This window comes from Pseudonaja textilis, chromosome 7 (assembly GCF_049901715.1).
Source record: "Pseudonaja textilis isolate UNSWEBS1 chromosome 7, rPseTex1.2, whole genome shotgun sequence".
Taxonomy (NCBI): domain Eukaryota; kingdom Metazoa; phylum Chordata; class Lepidosauria; order Squamata; family Elapidae; genus Pseudonaja; species Pseudonaja textilis.
Window position 1 is genome coordinate 10,466,811 of NC_141996.1, and position 17,474 is coordinate 10,484,284.

The 17,474-nt window shown below is 46.7% G+C and overlaps 1 protein-coding gene across 8 annotated transcripts in view; it reads left to right on the forward strand.

The window, feature by feature from the left end:
- Positions 1 to 866: 866 nt before the first annotated feature.
- The window catches only part of FAT3 (FAT atypical cadherin 3), a 541,042-nt gene continuing 524,434 nt past the window's right edge, over positions 867 to 17,474 (forward strand). For all 8 annotated transcript variants that reach the window (XR_015744255.1, XM_087937026.1, XM_087937027.1 and 5 more), the window contains exon 1: positions 867 to 1,169. The gene's annotated coding sequence lies outside the window, so the exon portion shown is untranslated. The remainder of the gene's footprint in view (positions 1,170 to 17,474) is intronic.

The window sequence follows — 17,474 nt, forward strand, 5'->3', positions numbered from 1 at the left end:
CAAAAGTGAGAAAATTACTCTTGTGTTTTTTTTTAGAAGAAAAAGCTCGTTAAGACTGAACTGGTTAAAGCAAAGCAAAAAGTTTACCAGGGGGGGATGGAGAAAACTCCGGCTCGCGCTTCTTCCCCAAGCCTCTACTCCCTACCCCCCTCAAATTGGGATTATCTCCCACCCTCCCTTTACCCACTTTTTCCCGGGCCAATGACCAGCCCCGATTGGTTTAACCCACAACCAGCCTCCCACCCACCCACCCAACACAAAAAAACACACACCAGCAACGACCTATTGAAGACCAACCGCGCGCCTCTCCACCCTGAACGAGGCTCCCAGCCCGCCATCCCCGCGCGCCTCGCTCCACCGCCATCCCTCTCTCTCTCTCTCTCCCCGTTGAACCCGGGCTCGCTGCGCCGCACCAGCCCGGCCAGCGGAACTACAGGCGGCCGCTTGCACGTGAGAAACTCTCCTCCCCCCCCCCACTCCCCCTTTTTCAAGGCGGCTCTTCCAACCAAAGGAGAGCGAGCAAGCAAGCCCGGGGCAACAAAAAAGAGAGAGGATCCCTCCGGCGGCAGGCTGGAGCCAAGGAATCCACCTTTCGGATAAGGGCGCAGGGGGGGTGGAATCGTCCGTTCGGGGCATCAGGAGGCTGCCAGCAGCGAGAGCCACGCGGGTTTTCCTCCGGCTCTTTTTTTTTTTTTTTCCTCCCGCTCGGAAACCTCGGCGTCGAGCCCGGCTTGCTTGGGGGCTGCTGGCTGCTACTGCCGCCGCTTGGCTGCCTCCGCCTCCCGGTAGGCTGCGCTGTGCTCGGCTTCTCCGGTTGGGAATCGCGCCCCCCCCCCCTTCCTCCCCTCTTTCTTCTCCTCCTTCCCCTCCCCTCGGAGGCCCCCTGAGTCAGGCTGAGTTGCTACCGCCGGCGCGGCTCCGCGCGGCTCCAGTCCCGCGTTGCCTCGGGAAGGGAAAGGCAAAAAAAATATATAGGAAGAGCCGCGGCGGCGCTGCTTTGCAACGGCAGCAGCAGCGGCGGCGGCACCGGAGGAGGCGCAGCGGCTCCCGGGTTTCTTCTTCTTCTTCCTCCTCCTCCTCCTGGCACCTTTCGGTCCATGGATACTTTATGCAGGGAAGCGGCTGCCCAGCTCCGGAGCTGATCCACACCACCGGCTGGAAAAGGAAGGGTACGTGTATGTGTTGGGTGTTGTGTGTGTGTGTGCGCGATTTCTTGACGCGGGGGTTCTCTTTTGGCCGGCCCCGAAAGAGCGCGCGCGGGGCGGGCGGTGGAGACGCGGGAGCGAATGCGGGAAGGAAGCGAACCTCGTTGCAAAGTTTTGCCTCTTTCCCTTTCTTCTATATTATTATTATTGTTATCATCATCATCATCTCATCATCATCATCATCATTATATGATGCTTTTTTTGCAAAGTTGCCACTGGTCGGTGGAAAAAAGCCAGCCGGTTCTCTCCGCTTGCAAGCGTGGGAAGCGCCGGAACTCCGCGTTTTTAAGTGGTGGGGAGGAAGACCCGAACCGAGCCGAGCCGCGCAGCTGGGCTGTTTTGAGTTCCGTGTTTCCTTTGCAACTTGTAAGCATGGGGGGGTAATCGGAAGCAGAAAAGTTCTTGCATGGTTTCCAAGGCGTCTCCTCTCCTGTTCCTCACCCTCTCTGTCCCCTCTCCCCCTAATTCCTACCTCCCCCCCCCCCACCTCCGACTCAATAAGCAACGCTGTTAGTTTGGACTACCGGTAGCAGGTTGCTGGCTGGCTGCTCTTCTTTGCTCGCGCTGCTCTTTGCAAAAACAAAAAAACCAAAACAAAATCCCGGAGCCCTCCGTGGTTTTTTGCATTTGCAAGGTGCAAAGCGGCGGCGGCGGAGGAGGATCGCGCGTGCTGGAAAGGGCTTGACTGTATTCCGGTAAGAGAGAGAAAGAGAGAGAGAGATCGTAAGAATGGCTCTTGCTTTTTTCGCCAGCCCCGGGCGCTGGGGTGGGTGGGGGGGGGGGAAGCTTGCAAGGGGAGAAAGTGACTCCTGCCTCCCGCTGTCATCTTCTTCTTCTTCTTTTGGGTGGGTGGGAGAAGGGAGTTGTGTTTCTCAAGGCATGCAAAAAAAAAAGAAAGAAAGAAAGAAAGAAAATGCATGGCCGAATTGTTGGGAGGGAGTCGAGCTGGAGAGGTAGCCGATTCCCACGGTGGCAAATCATCCCTGCGGCCGGCGGGCGGGCTGGCTAGCTAGCTTGGCAAGCGGACGAGCCGAACAGCGGCTTGGCTACCTACCTTGCGAGGCAAGGGGAAGGCGGGAGAAGGGAAGAAGACTGGGGTGGCATGGGGCGAGTGGGGAGGGGGCAGAGGTTTCCCGGGGATGCGGAGGTGTGGAAAGAGCCAGACGGCTGCAGCTCCCTCCGGAGAGCGAAAGCAATGTTCATTTACCGGAAAATTCCCCTGCGGGAAGTCGCGCGGAGGGAGGAAAAAAAAAAAAGAGCTTGGAGAGGCGACTGGAACCGGAGCTCCCTTGATTAACAATTCTGATTTTTTTTCCCTTTCTTTTTTTTTGCTCCCTTCCCGCCGTTGATAATTAGGATCCGGTGCCTCCAGGGTCCTGTCGGCGGTGTGTGTGTGGGATGATTAGATTTGGGGAGGAGGGCGAGGTCGGAAGGAAAAGGCTCCGGGATCGGGCTTGATTTGAAACGGAAGACTTTCCAGCCCATAGGACGTAACCCCAGCTAGACAGCAGGGTGTCTGAGCAGGTGCAGAGTTGCTGCCATCCTTCCGCCGAGTTGGGGGGGACACGACCTTCTCTATTCGTTTAGATGCGGGTCGAGGCAGCTTCTGCAGAGTTAAGAATGCTTTCTCTTCCCCCATCCCTTGGCATCGGTCACATTGGGTATATTTGAACTCTTTAAGCAAACGTGACACTGGGAGGGCTTCATCTTAGTTGGCTTACCCAAGTCACAGAAAGAACTAGAGATGGGTGATGTTCAGTACTTACAAGCCCCGGAGATGCTCATCTTGGTTTAACTGGCTTTGGGAGTACTGTGGCTTGGGTTGTTTTCCTTGGTTGGACTTAACTGTTGTTTGGGATTGTTCTCTTTGGTTGGGCTTAGGTGGTTTGCAATTATTCTCCTTGGTTGGGCTTAGGTGGCTTCCATCACTCACCTTGGTTGGATTTAGTAGCTTCAGGCTCAGCAGGCTGGCTGTTCCTGCTGTAATCGGGTCAAGAGCGTGTTGTGTGAACTCACTCCTAGAGTGCCCCTAAATACTGCATGTAGACCGCCAAATCTCGAAATGACGCTGGGCATGTAATGTCATGTAACGTGTGAATACATCAACATCATCCCTCCAAGAGTAGGGGGTAAGTAAGCCGGATTCCTCTGCGGGAGAGCTCTGAAGAACCAGGGAGGGAGCTGCCTAAACTCTGCGGCTTTCCTGCTCTTTCAGCACTGCTTGGTGTAGGCACAAGGTAAAATACCATACACACAGTACAGTATAGCGTTTCCTCCGGTTAATGGTTTTAGCAGAAAGCGTCTCCAGAGCCCTCCTCCGCTTCCATCCCCTTCCAACTTGGATAAAATTCCCTATCAGAAAAGAGAAAGAGAGCATCTCTCTTCCCCCTCCCCTCCATCCAGCCCCCCCCCTCCCCTAAAATAACTAGCTTTCCAGATGGCAGTGATCTGGGTAAATTTTGGCTTAAAAAGGGGGCTCAGACTCCTGTAAAGCTACAGTCCGGTTTTCTCTTTGGATGTCTACCGTCCTGAGGTTCAGGCAACTTAGAGAGAGCGAGGGAGAGACACACACAGACAGACAGAGACAGACCAGACAGAGAGGATAGATAGATGGATGCATGCATGCATGCTGGGGGATAAAACTCCATCCACAAAGGTTGTCTGAAGCAAAACAGTTACTTTGGGCTGGATAATGGCAGCTGTGATCAGATGTTTCCAGGGGTTGCAGATTTTAAGTATGGAGTGTGCTTGTTTTGTGGACGGTTTGCTATTCCCCACTATCCTGTTTCTTTCTCCGCTGCCTCCTCGCCTCCCCCCCTCCAAAGGTTTCTTTGTGTCTTTGTTTTATGGTCCAGGGCATCCCCAGCGGTTGGTATCCTTGGTTCCCAATCCAATTAAAATGAATGCAAATGCAAGGGGGGGGGCAGGAAAGCACCAGAAAGCTACCCCCAACTAAAGCAAACTCACTGCTTTAAAAAATAAAGATGGGGGGGGGGGACACTGGAAGGAAGTCCCCATCCTTTCTTCTCTCTCCACTTGCTGGCTCATTTGCCAAAACTGTCTTTTTGTCTCTGTGTGTGTGTCTGTGTGTGTGTGTGTGTGTGTGTGTGTGTGTGTGTGTGTGTGTAGGGAGGGGTGTATGCTGTCAAAACATTTAAAGCCAGCTTCAATTTCGGCTGCTGCTTCTTGCTGCCCGTTGCAAAGCATCCGACTTCCTTTAGGGCTTCCCTATTCTCTCTCCTTTTGCCCGCCTCTGACTTTATGAATGATGATTCACATGGCTTCTGGCAAAGCCTTCCAACGGTTGTAAAGACGGTTTGACCAAATTTAGCAGGGGAGACATACCTAAGCATTCAAAAAAATAGCTGATTGCAAGGTTTCTGTAAAAATAAAAATAAAAGCCAGCCTTGTCTTCAAGTCCAGAAAAGAAACAGATGCATCCGTTGCTGAGCTTGGCTATTTTGCATGAGGAGAATTCAACGGTTGTGTGTGGATTTATGGCTAAATGAGATCCGCGGGGACAGGTAGTCCTCGACTTACAACAGCTTCATTTCGTGACGGTCCAAAGTTGCAACGGCACTGGCAGCCAGTCCTCACACTTAGAACTGTCACAGGCTTCCCATGGTCATGCAGGCCATTGGGTACCAGCATGTACAGGTAGTCCTCAACTTAACAATGTGTCATTTAGCGACTGTGCAAAGTTACAGCGTCACTGAAAAAAAGGGACTTATGACCCATTTCTCACACTTGTGACTGTTGCAGCATCCGCATGGTCATGTGATTTCCAGGCGGGTGCTTGGCAACTGGTTTGTGCAAACTGATTTCAAAACTAGAATCAGGATTCCAGTAATTACCCCCAGTTAAATCATGAGTCTCGAGCCAAACTTCCAAAACTTCAAAAGGATTTATTGGGAGTTAACATGTCCGGCACTGCCTGGGTGTAGATAACTCTGAGACACATAATTTATTGTCACCCTTGACCCTGGTTTTCCCCCACCCCCCTGTGTGCATCTTAATTCATATTCAGTGGGACACATCCATAGCCAAGAGTCATCAGTCATGCTCTCCAGTTAGAATTTTGCACACTAGAAACTTCAGTCACCTAGTTACTATCTTTGAAAACTATTTATGGAATGCACTTTCGCTTTCCAAGCTGCCACATTGCTCTTTCAAACCCCCTTTTCCCCCTCCCTTTCTGTTGATAGCTCTAAAAAGACCATAGAAATATTTTATGAGTTGACAGCCAGACATGATCGTGCTGCCAAATTAATCCACTGGTCATTATGTTAAAAAAAAAAAAAAAGACTTGCCTGTATCCGAAAAGTCATGGTAACGTAAAAGTGGAAAAAGTCATCAAAAATGAGAAGGTGAGCAGGAGATGCCAGAGTCGAAGAAAAAGGCCTGGAAAAAAAATCACAAAATATCGCAACCTGGCCATCAAAACACCCACGATTATGGGTGAAACATGTGACAGTGATACCCATTGTCATCGGGGCACTTGGCACCATGCCCAAGAATTTTACAAAATACATCGAGAAATTGCAGTTTCCTGCAATAACACCAGCGGAACTGCAAAAAAAAAAAAAAGTGCTACTTAGAACATCGTATATTTTAAGAAGATACTTGGTTGATACCTAGGATGCTGGCAGTAACCCGTATTAACCATCGCAGCCAGCTAATGATATTTCTGATACATGTTTAAATGGTCAGTTGACTAAGTTTCATGTTTAATGAATAAAAGTTTATAATAATATTAATCATTCTGAAAAAGGTCATAAGCCTGAAAAAGTGGCCGAAAATGAGCATGCAAAACTACTGTGGGACTTCCAAATACAGACTGACAAAGTTTTGGAACACAATACCCCAGATATCACGATCGTGAAGAAGAAAAGAGTGTGGATCATCGACATTGCCATACCTGGTGACAGCAGAATCGATGAGAAACAACTTGAAAAACATCACCAGATATCAGGACTTTAAAATCGATCTGCAGAGATTCTGGCATAAACCAGTGCAGGTGGTTCCAGTGGTACTCGGCACACTGGTTGCTGTGCCTAAAGACCCAGGCAAGCACTTAAAAACAATTGGTGCTGACAAAATCACAGTTGGTCAGCTGTAGAAGGCCGCCTTACTGGGAACTGCTCGCATAATCCTGATGATGCATCACGCAGTAATAAACGCTTGGGAAGTGTTCAACTAGCGATTTGTGATATGAAACATAGCATAGTTATCTCGTTTGCTGTGTACACTGTCATAATAATAATCCTATTCTAAAGAGTAGAAGGTTCGTGTAACACAGCCTGTGATTGTTAAGGATATACAAATTTTCACAAGCTATTTCTTTTGAAGAGGAAAGAACGTCCCCTAGAGTAAATTATCACCTGAAAATAAAAATCGTTTACTTACATTGCTTTTTTTTAAATTAAGACTATCATCTCCTCCAGATCATATTCAAACTCTTGTAGAACTTCATTTGCGTAATGCTCTATAGGTAGTCCTCAACTTAGTTGGGCCAATTTCCTTTGTTAAGCATGGTAGTTATTAAGTGAATTGTGCCCAATTTTATGATCTTTGTTTCACGGTTGTTAAGTCACTGCAGTTGTTAAATGAATCACATGGTTGTTAAGTGAATCCAGCCCCTCCCATTGACTTTGCTGGTCAGAATTGGTTGGGAAGGTTTGCAAGTGATGATCACATGACCCTGGGACACTGCAACTATCACAAATACATGCTGGCAGCTGAATTTTGATCACATGACCATGGAGAGATTGTGTGAGAACTGGTCCTAAATTACAGTTTTCTTCAGTGCCATTGTAACTTCAAACAGTTGCTAACTTGATCTGTGAAGCTTTGTACAAGTATGGAGAACCAAATATAAACTGTGTAGAGTTGATGATGTGTAAAATCACTTTTAAGATTCCAGTCCTGTATGTGGTGGAAACACAATCATTGTATTACCATGCATTTTTCTTCTACAGAATGTCAGAAACATCGATCAGGGAAGATAACGTGATTGATGGGATCAAAGACAGCCAGAGAGATTAACAGACTCATTTGTCTTCCACTGAATTTCACCAGGTTATCTATGCCTCTCTCAGGGCCAAATCTTTAACAGAGTCTTGTTGATATGGCTTAAAAATAGCCCACTCTTTCAATAGAAATAGCACTTAAACTTATATACTGCTTTACAGTGCTTTACAGCCCTCTCTAAGCGGTTTAGAGTCAGCCTCTTGCCCCCAATAATCTGGGTCCTCATTTTACCGACCTTGGAAGGATGGAAGGGCTGAGTCAACCTAGAGCCAGCCAGGATCGAACAGCTGACAGTTGGAAGAATTTGCCTGCAATACTGCATTCTAACCATTGCCACACCACAACTCCCTCCCTTCCCTTCCCTACCCATTCATGTTTCTTCCTCCCTTCCCTTCCACTTTCCTTTCTTCCTTCCTTCCCTTCCCTACCCGTTCATCTCCCTTCCTTCCTTTGCAATAGCACTTAGCCTTATATACCGCTTCACAATGCTTTACAGCCCTCTCTAAGTGGTTTACAAAGTTGCATATTTCCCCCAACAATCTGGGCCATCATTTTACCGACCTTAGAAGGACGGGAGGCTGAGTCAACCTTGAGCCTGGTGGGATTCGAACTGCCAAATCGCAGGCAGCCCGGCAGTCAGCAGAAGTAGCCTGCAGTGCTGCACTCTAACCACTGCGCCACCGCGGCCCATATTCAAAATGGATACCCGCCTGGTTGAGGTTCCAGAACTTCTCCAGTAGTTTGCAAACATGGATAAGCAAAAGTTGTTCCTTGTTACCCTGTTCCAAATTAAAACGCTAAGGAAGCGTGTGTGGTTCCTTCTTAAACACAGCCAGGCTTTCTGCTCGTATGGCCTTGGGACAACAAGGAGATTTGTATGAGAGATAGGACATTGTTCTTTTTAAGTGAAGGGCTGTGCTTTGTCTGCCATTTCGACAAATGAGTGGCACCATGGAAAACAAAAAAAAACACATTCCTTTTTTGAAATCTGCTAATTCCAAAGCATTTGAACACTGACTAGAAAGTCAGTTGTCATCTAATTTTCATGTCAAACCTGCGCCAAGACATTTTCCTAGCAGCTCTCAAAAGGACCCTGTGGAGCACACTAATGCCTTAAGGTAAGAGGACACATACCTGCAGGGTTCTCAATCTAGTAAAATATCTGCATTAGAGCTGATTGATTGAGGTTAATGCTGTAAAATAAATGGTAGCCATGTCTGATATGTGGCCTCAGCTGAAATTCAAGGCATTTTTTTTTGTACCTGTTAACTTTTTCTGGGTAAAGGAGGAGATGGGTAAATGCCAGTTCGAACATGGTGGAATCATGCACAAACTGATCAACAGCAGAGGTGGTATTCAGTAGGTTCTGACCAGTTCTGGAGAACCGGTAGCGGAATGTTTGAATAGTTCAGAGAAGTGGCAAATACCGCCTCTGACTGGCCCCGCCCTCATATCTTCTCTGCCTCCTGAGTCCCAGCTGATTGGCTGGGTCTTCTTTTGTTGCCCCCCAGGAGAATGGAGCTGGAAAGCAGGTTAATGGGGTGGGGAAGGAATGGGATTTCGCAGTAACCTTCCACTGCCTTGCCCACCAAGCCACGCCCACTGAACCGGTAGTAAAAAAAATTGAATCCCACCACTGATCTACAGGATTTAAGGTTTAAATAAACCCGGCTAAGCCTCTGCCTTTATTGATCCAATTAGTATCCATTATATTTTGCATTTCATTCAAAAGAGTGGCCCATCGCTACATTCTGCTGATGGAAACAGAAATAGTTAAAAATAGTTGAGGTTTGAAAGCATGCAAATGCGAGTAGATGCATAGGTACCACTTCGGTGGGAAGATAACACAGCATTCTGGGTGCCTTGGCATATAGTCATGCTGGCCACTGGAAAATGTTAGGCTAAAGAAGGAAATCTAGATTCCTTTCCTAAAAGGAAAAGGTTGAGCATATTGAAATAGACAGTCCCTGAGATCATATGGCCTTAAATTATGTAAGTTTTTAATGGTCAAATTGAAGCTATTGATCGTGTGCTGAAGCCGTTGATAATTAGTGCATATCTTTCTGTGCAGGCATAACATGTTCTTGGCATCATGCATTGGATAGCATCCTGGAGGTTGCGTTGGGTAGAAGCTTCCAGATTCCTCAGGAAAACCCTGAGCACATTGGTGGCACAGATTTATGTATTTATGTCTATGCTGCCGTTTATAAATAACTCAAGGTGGCGAACACACACAATACTTTCTCCTTTTATTTTCCCCACAATAACAACCCTGTGAGGTGTGATGGACTGAGAGAGATGAGCCTTGGTAGCGCAGTGGTTAAGAGTATAGTACTGCAGGCTACTTTTGCTGACTGCCGGCTCCCTCCAATTAGAATTCACCGTCTCTTGGTGTTTAGCTCAAGGGCGAAACTAGAAGTAAACCAGAAAGTCCAGTTGTCTCTTGAAAAAGCACCTTTGGGACAACCATAACATGGATAACTAAGAATCTCCATAGACAATTAGAACTCACGGTCTCCTGGTGATTGGCCCAAAGTCAGCAGTTGACTTTCATGCCTAAGGAAGGGCTAGAACTCAAAAGTCTCCTGGCGTGTAGCCTGGTGCCTTGACCACTAGACCATACTGGTTCTTTTGATTATGTCACTGTCCAAATACATTCTTGGTTGTGTGCTACCTAGGAAACGAAAGAGACAACAGGAGTTGCTTTTGAATTGTGGGTTTGGTTATTCAGATGGAGTACAACTCCATCGAAACAGGCTAAACCCCAATCCTCCAGTCTTTTTATTTTTATTTTTAAATCAAGGGGACTTTGGGTTGGAATTTAATTTCAGGTTGTTCAGTCTTATCCAACCCATTGTTGACTTTAGGGACCAGTGAAGAGAATTGCTTTCTTGGAATTTGATCACTGAAAATAGTTAAGCCAGAAGTCATCAGCTTCCTGGTGGCATTCTCAAGAGTTCCAGATTAATATCTACACAAAAGCGATAGGAATAGATAAACGGAGGAAAAGGTGGTGTCTATAGGCTAGAGAGCTAAGTGCCAAATACAGTGGAATGCTCCTGTTCAGGACCAAATCGGGTGGCAAACAAGAAATCCACTCGATTTTTTGAATCAGGTGGCGAACAAAATCGGTGCAGAACAATTCCCTTTCTGCGCCGATTTCCCCTTCACTGCCATTTTTTTACTACATGCATGCGCAGTTGGTTGTGCTACCGGACACGACCAAACCAGATCACGACCGGAGTCCGGGAAAGGATTACGGTTGTGACTCGAGGCTCCGCTGTATTATTAACCTGGTTGCAAGATTTACAGGAATTACAGAACAACTAATACAAGTACTCCTTGATTTATGACCAAATCAATATGACAGCGCTGGAAAATGTGACTTATACACCATCCTTGCACGTACAGCTGTTGTAGTGTCGCCACAGTCATATGATTGCAATCTGGGCGCTTGGCACCCAGCTTATTTGTCATGCAGCACCACAGTCACACAATTGGTATTTGCGAACTTCCCAGCCAGCTTTCGACAAAGTAAGTCAGTGGTGAAACTGGGAGAATTATATCTTATTTAACAACTGTGGGAATTCGCTGAATGTCTCTGTTAAAATGGGGTAAAATCAGGTTTGGTCACTTGATGCTTCGCTTAATGACTGTCTCTTAATAAATTTTCTGGGCCTATTTGTGGTTGTGAGTCAAGGACTATCTCTATGACCACAATTGAGCCCAAAATTTCTGTTGCTAAGTGAGACAGTTGTTAAGGGAGTGTCACCCCATTTTATGACCTTCCTCTTTGCTGCAGTTGTTAAGTTAGTAACACGGTTATTACGTGAAGCTACCTTCCCCACCCAGAAGGTCACAAAAGATGACCATATGACCGTGGGACCCTGTAACCATCATAAATACGTACCAGTTGCCAAGCATCCAAAATTTGTCCACGCTGATGGTTTCTGAGTTGTAAGTATCAAAAACAATCATAAACCACATTTTCAGTATTGTAACTTTGAACAGTCATAAAACAAATGATTGTAAGTTGATACATGGTATCCCCAAGGCAGGGGTGTCAAACTCAAGGCCCGGGGGGGGGGGCACCCTGGAAACAGCGAAGGACTGGCTTGCGGTACTTCTGCCAGCAAAAACAGAGCTTGAGAGGGCCACATGTGGGGCCCCTCCATGCTCCATTTTCGCTGGCAGAGGGTTGCAGGTAGCCATCGCAACCTAAAATGGAGCTTGGGAACCCGTTTTTGCTGGTAGAGCGCTTGAGCCACCACAGGTGCCCCCGACATGAGTGACGTCAAGCTGGCCACACCCACCCTGCCCCCCCCGGAGGTCAAACACAACCCTGATGTTGCCCTCAATGAAATTGAGTTTGACATCCCTGACCCAAGGTGTGGTGTGTCTGCGCGCGCACACCCACCCACAGCCACACCCCTATACCTGCCAGGTGGTTAAAAGAAAATTATGATGGATGATAACTGAAAGCTACCAAACGGTTTTAAACTAAAGGGTTTTTTTCTTGGAGTCCCTGGTGGATTTGCCGTAAAGAGACAGGATGGATTGGATGAAGGGCTTGATAAATTGTAATCTGCTAAGAGAACCAGGAAAACCAGTTAGCTTAAATGCTTGAAAGGCAAGTCTCTTGCCGTTTTCGCTGCTGAGCCAGCTGTGCTCCTAAGAATACCTGTGAGAGAATATCATGATGTAATAGTTTCTGCACGGCTTTTTGAGAAACAGTGAAGCTCGGTGTGTATAAATGTGTTTTAAGCTTCGAAAAGGGGGAAAAAAATATCTCAGTCTGTATTTTTTTTTTTTTTACCGTCTGCTATTTTTGCAAAGCAGCCCAAGTCAACCCTACCAAAATTTATCTCAATTTCATGTTTTTCTTTCACCCGTGCTAAAAATAGCCTTAAAACTTCCCCCAAATTTCTGTTTTTCAGCAGGATGGATTTCAACAAATTCTAGGGTTGGTTTGATCTGATCTTGCTTAAAATAATGCTGGTTTTGGCTGCAGTTTCTGATAGAAATAACCCGTAATGGGAAATGTACTTTGGATAATGAATTAGATAATGATGGTTTATTGTATTGCAAAAATAAATTCTCAGTATTTATTTAAATGAGTCGTACTTGGTCCTTCAACATAATCCATTCAAGATTGGTGTGCGTAAATTGGTGGAGAGGGAACAATGTATACTTAGAGGAGAGGTTGATTATAAATTGAAAGAAGTAATCGGGTAGTCCTTGACTTACAACAGTTCATTTAGTGACTTTCAAATTTACAATGGTGCTGAAAAAACTTATGATGGTTTGTCACGCTTACTTGTGTAGTGTCCCCACGATCACAGGATCAACATTCTGACTCATATTTATGAACAGTTGTGGTATTGTACCAGGTCGGCCTGGTTCAGCCGAACTGGTAGCTCCAAGGATCAGCTGCTGGGTTTGCCTGCTTGCCTCGGCTCTATTCTGACCTTTATTTCCTGGTTTTGAAGTTTGGCTGCTTCGCGCCGCACAGCAGATTGACGCACGTCAGCTGTTGAAGACACAGGGAGAGTGCAGGATTGCAGGAGAAGGTCAGTAGCAAACCCTCTGCAAAGCGCGCCCACCAAACCACGTCCACAGAACCGGTGGCAAAATAATTTGAATCCCACCACTGCTTATGACCATTGCAGAGTCCCAAGGTCATGTGACACTTTTTGATAAGCAAGGAGGCTAAACAAGGAGTTACCAGTATGATCTTGTCGCGAGCTTAAATGGCTCCTGGCTAGGAGATTTTAACTTCAATTGTTTTTCCTTTCATTGCTTGATTGCTGTTTTCCACCTCAGACTCATCTCTTATTCTAGGACATGGGTGTCAAATTCAAGGCCCCTGGGCCAGATCTGGCCCACGGGATGCTTAGATCTGACCCGCGGGGCTGCCCTGGAAACAGAAAAGGACCAGCCCATGGTGCTTCTGCCAGTGAAAACGGAACTCCATTTTCATTGGCAGAAGGTTGTAGGAGGCCATCGCAGCTGGAAATGGAGTTCGGGAGCCCGTTTTCACTGGCAGAGCACTGAGGTCACCACAGGCACCCCTAACAAAAATGATGTTTGAGCTGGCCAGCCCGGGCACACAACCCTGCCCCCCCAAGGTCAAACACAACCCTGATGCAATCCTCAGTGAAATTGAGTTTGACGCCCCTAGGACTCTTATAAGCAGCCCATCCAATACCTTGGGTTAAAATCAATAGGGATATGCATGAAAACTTGGATACGGATGTTCAGAATCCTTGCATTTGGGATACCAACACACAGAAAAGAGGACATCGTTCTACTTTGCAGCATTGTTAGGGGCATTGGACCTACATTTTGTAGGTATGCTTCTCCGCGTGAGAAAGGTTGCTTTAGAATGGGTCCCCAATGCCCGGGCGTGGCCCCACTAACTGGGCCTCGAGCCGTTCGGAACCGGGGCCCCGGAAGTGGTGGGGAAGCATGTCCGTGTGCGGGCATCTCCACTCGCACAAGCAGCGGGCGAGCGTGTGCAGTACACTCACCATTTGTGCGAGCGATGGGTCACTCTTGCCTGCTGCTCGCAAGGAACCATTCCCTACCTCTACTCGCCCCCCACTCACTGGTCTACCAAGTCAGAAAACTTGGAGAAATTATGCTTTGGAAGACGTTTGCTCTCTGCCAACAGTTCTGTTGTGAAGTATGGCTGCATTAATACCTGAAAGCAACTTGGGGATTTCATTAAGCATGTTGTCTTTGGACTCGGCAGCTTGTATTATCTCAAGGGGTCCAGATTGCTGAATTATGTGAGGTATGGTGAAGTGGGTAATTGTAGTAGTATCCTCTGTGCCGGCCTGTTCCTTGAGAGCAGCCTTTCTCCACGTCTCACTGAGTTTCCTGCCCCACCACTTACTCTCTCAAGTGGAGTGGGTCCTTGTTGCGCAGGTAGTCCTTGACTTACGACAGTTAATTTAGTAGCTGTTGAAAGTAACAATGGCACTAAAAGGTGTGACTTGTGACCCTTTTCCCATACTTACGACCAGTGGTGTGGCCTTCAAAATTTTTAGTAAAGGGTTCTCTATCCGATTGCTGTGTGGGCGTGGCCATGATGGGCGTGGCCTAGTCGGCCTCCTGTACCACGGGAGGGGGCATTTTTGCCCTCCCTGGGCTCTGGATGTTTTCCTCCAGCCTCTGGGAGGCCTGTTTCTCCCCTCCCCGGGCTCCGGAGGCTCTCTGGAGGCTGGAAACAGGCCCGTTTCCAGCCTTCCAGAGCCTCTGGGAGGCCCGTTTTTCACCTTCTCCGAGCCTCTGTGTGTGCCCTGCACTTACCTGTATCCAAAATAGGCTGCATGGGGACTCCGGGGAGGGGTGGGTGTGGCCAGCCAGGAGTGGGATTTGGGGATTCTCTGAACTGCACAGAATCTTAGCTAGGGCCTCTCCCTAACCCCTGCGAACCCCTAGCACCTGTTTACGACCGTTGCATCATCCCCAGGGTCTCCTGGTGTGCCATTCCAGGTTCACTGAATTGAGAAAACACTCTTTTTAAAAAAAAAACCTGGAGTCTCCGTTGTACATCAATGCCGTGTTTGATTTTAAACAAAATTGCGACCGCAATTGAGCCCAAAATTTATGTTGCTCAGTTGTAGACATTTTTTCCAGTGAGTTTTGCCCCATTTTACAATCTTTCTTGCTACAATGGTTAAGTGAATCATTGCAGTTAAGTTGGTAACGTTGCGCTTAAGTGCATACCTAGGTTGCCCCGTTGATTTTACGTGTCAGAAGGTTGCAAAAGGGGATCCCATGACGCCGAGACACTGCAACCGTCATAACTACGAGTCAGTCGGCAAGCATCTGCATTCTGATCACATGGCCATGGGGAAGCTGCATGGGTCATAAGTGTGAAAAAGCGGCCATAAGTTGCTTTTTCCAGGGCCGCTGTAACTTTGAACGGTCACTAAATGAAGTTTTTAACAAGATGTTGGATAACCATTTGTCTGAAATGGTGTAGGGTTTCCTGCCTAAGCAGGGGGTTGGACTAGAAGACCTCCAAGGTCCCTTCCAACTCTGTTATTCTATTCTATTCTAAGTTGAAAACGACCTGCTATTTCCTCTGGTAGTTTTGGGAGACACATCAGATAATTGGCTGTGAAAGCAGATTGGAAAAGTTTGTTTTAAAAGATTTAGGGTGAAACCCAAGGCAGAAAAACAAATACTTTCGGATGCTTTATGTCTTCTTATTTTTTTTCCTTTTTGGGGGCTAGAGGCAACTTCATTATCGTGAGTTCGCTGCTGCGAGGGTCTAACTTACGTATGCAAAAAAACAACAACCCACCCTATCCTTGTCTTGTCACATTAGGGTTCTTTCTCTTTCTGTGTCAAGCTTTGGAAGACATCCAAAATTCTCCAGCTTTACAGGGGGAGCAGAAAATAGAAATGTCAAATCGGGCACTTGGCCAAGCAGAGTGAGGGGTACGCATATCCCACGAGACTACTGCGAGCGAACGCAAAGCTGCAAAGTCTCTAAATAGGACCGCTCTGATCGGTGTGATATGCATGACTTTCGGTTACAAAATTATTTGATTTTAGCACAGTGAAACCAAATGAATACCATCTGCCCACCAGTAGTCTGAAGCAAATCTACTTGTCTCACACACACACACAACACCCCCCCCCCCCGGCTAAATAATGCCTTCACCTTGGCCTCGGTGTCTCTATTCATAAAAACAGTTAGAAACTTTGGCCCAGTGACATATTCTGATATTTCATGCCTCACAAGTAGAATTGGATGTCGGGCGGGGGGGGCGGGGAAACAGGCCTGCCTTATCGAAGGAATCAAACACTCTGGCTACTGAGGCAATCTATGAAGGTGTCATGAAGGTTAATCGAAGCCAAACTTATTAACATAAGCCAAGGTTTTTTTGTCTCTTTGCCAAATCCACAATTCCTAGTTCTTTCTCCCTCTCCCTCTCTCTCTCTCTCTCCCCCCCCCCGCCCCCCCAGATGCCAGCCCTTCTCAACTGCATGGTGTCCTTTCCAGTTAATATTTTGCCCCTTTTGCTATTACGTTGGGATTTGGGCCCAGTCAGCAAAATCGATGGACGGCAGATTTATGACAAAAGCAAAGTCGTTCTTCGCACAGCGGGCTATTAACTGCAGTGAGATGTGACACTGGCCACTACCTTGAGTTCACTCCTGATGTGATGAGTCAGGTTTCTTGCTTCATTTGCATGTTGGCCATAAAGCAAACAATTGCGTTGAGTTTCCACTCTGAAGGACGTGCTCGAACGAAGTAAGGCGGGTTTTGCTCAGAGCATTCATTCGTTCCATTGTTCTGCTTTTAGCCCGCTCATCTCTCCAGTTTATGTCTGGTGTAGGAATTGGATTCAGAACTTGATAGTGAGACGGGTGGCATATAAGTCTAATGAATGAATAATAATTAATAAATAAGGAGACCACAGTGAAAAACTATGGTAGGTTACTGTGAGGACAGATTAGTTCTTTTCATACAGGCAGCCCTCAATTTACAAATACAATTCAGACCAGAATTTCTGTTGCTAAGCCAAGTGGTTGTTCAATGGATCAGGCCCAAATTTAGGCCTTTTTGCCACAGTGGTCAATCACAGTGCCAATCAGTGCAGTTGTTAAATGAATCATATGGTCATTAAGTGACTCGGACTTCCCACCTGCTTCTGACAAGCAAAGTCAATGGGGAAAACATGACTGCATGTTCCACTTAACTTCAATGACTGGCTTAACCACTGTGGCAAAACAATTGCTAAAATGGTGCAAAACCCACCTAAGAACTTTAACAACGGAAACTTTGGTGCTCAATTGTGGTCTCAAGTCAGGACTACCTCTATCATGTTTATTGCACCCTAGTCCTTTATTGCCTTAATACACATCTGAATATCTAGTTTAGGAACATGCTGCTATTGGCTGTGTGTGAGTGAAAACTTGAGTTTCTTTGCCTTGTGTGTTGGGAGGTCTGGACCAAAGACGTACGCAGGATCAGGGCAGCGACATTTGAAGTAACTGAAATAAAATTAAAATAGCAATTCTAATTAACATTGACTTCATGGGTTCTTTAGCACAGCCCCATGTCCATTTCTTGAGGGTTAACTTTTGCCCTTCCTTGTTTCAATAGCAAAAAAAAAAAAAAAATATTGCGAGAGAACAAAATGAGAATACCGGTGTGTGTTCTTTATTTTTGAAAATGTACCTTAGTGAAATACGAATCGTCCTATCAGACTGATT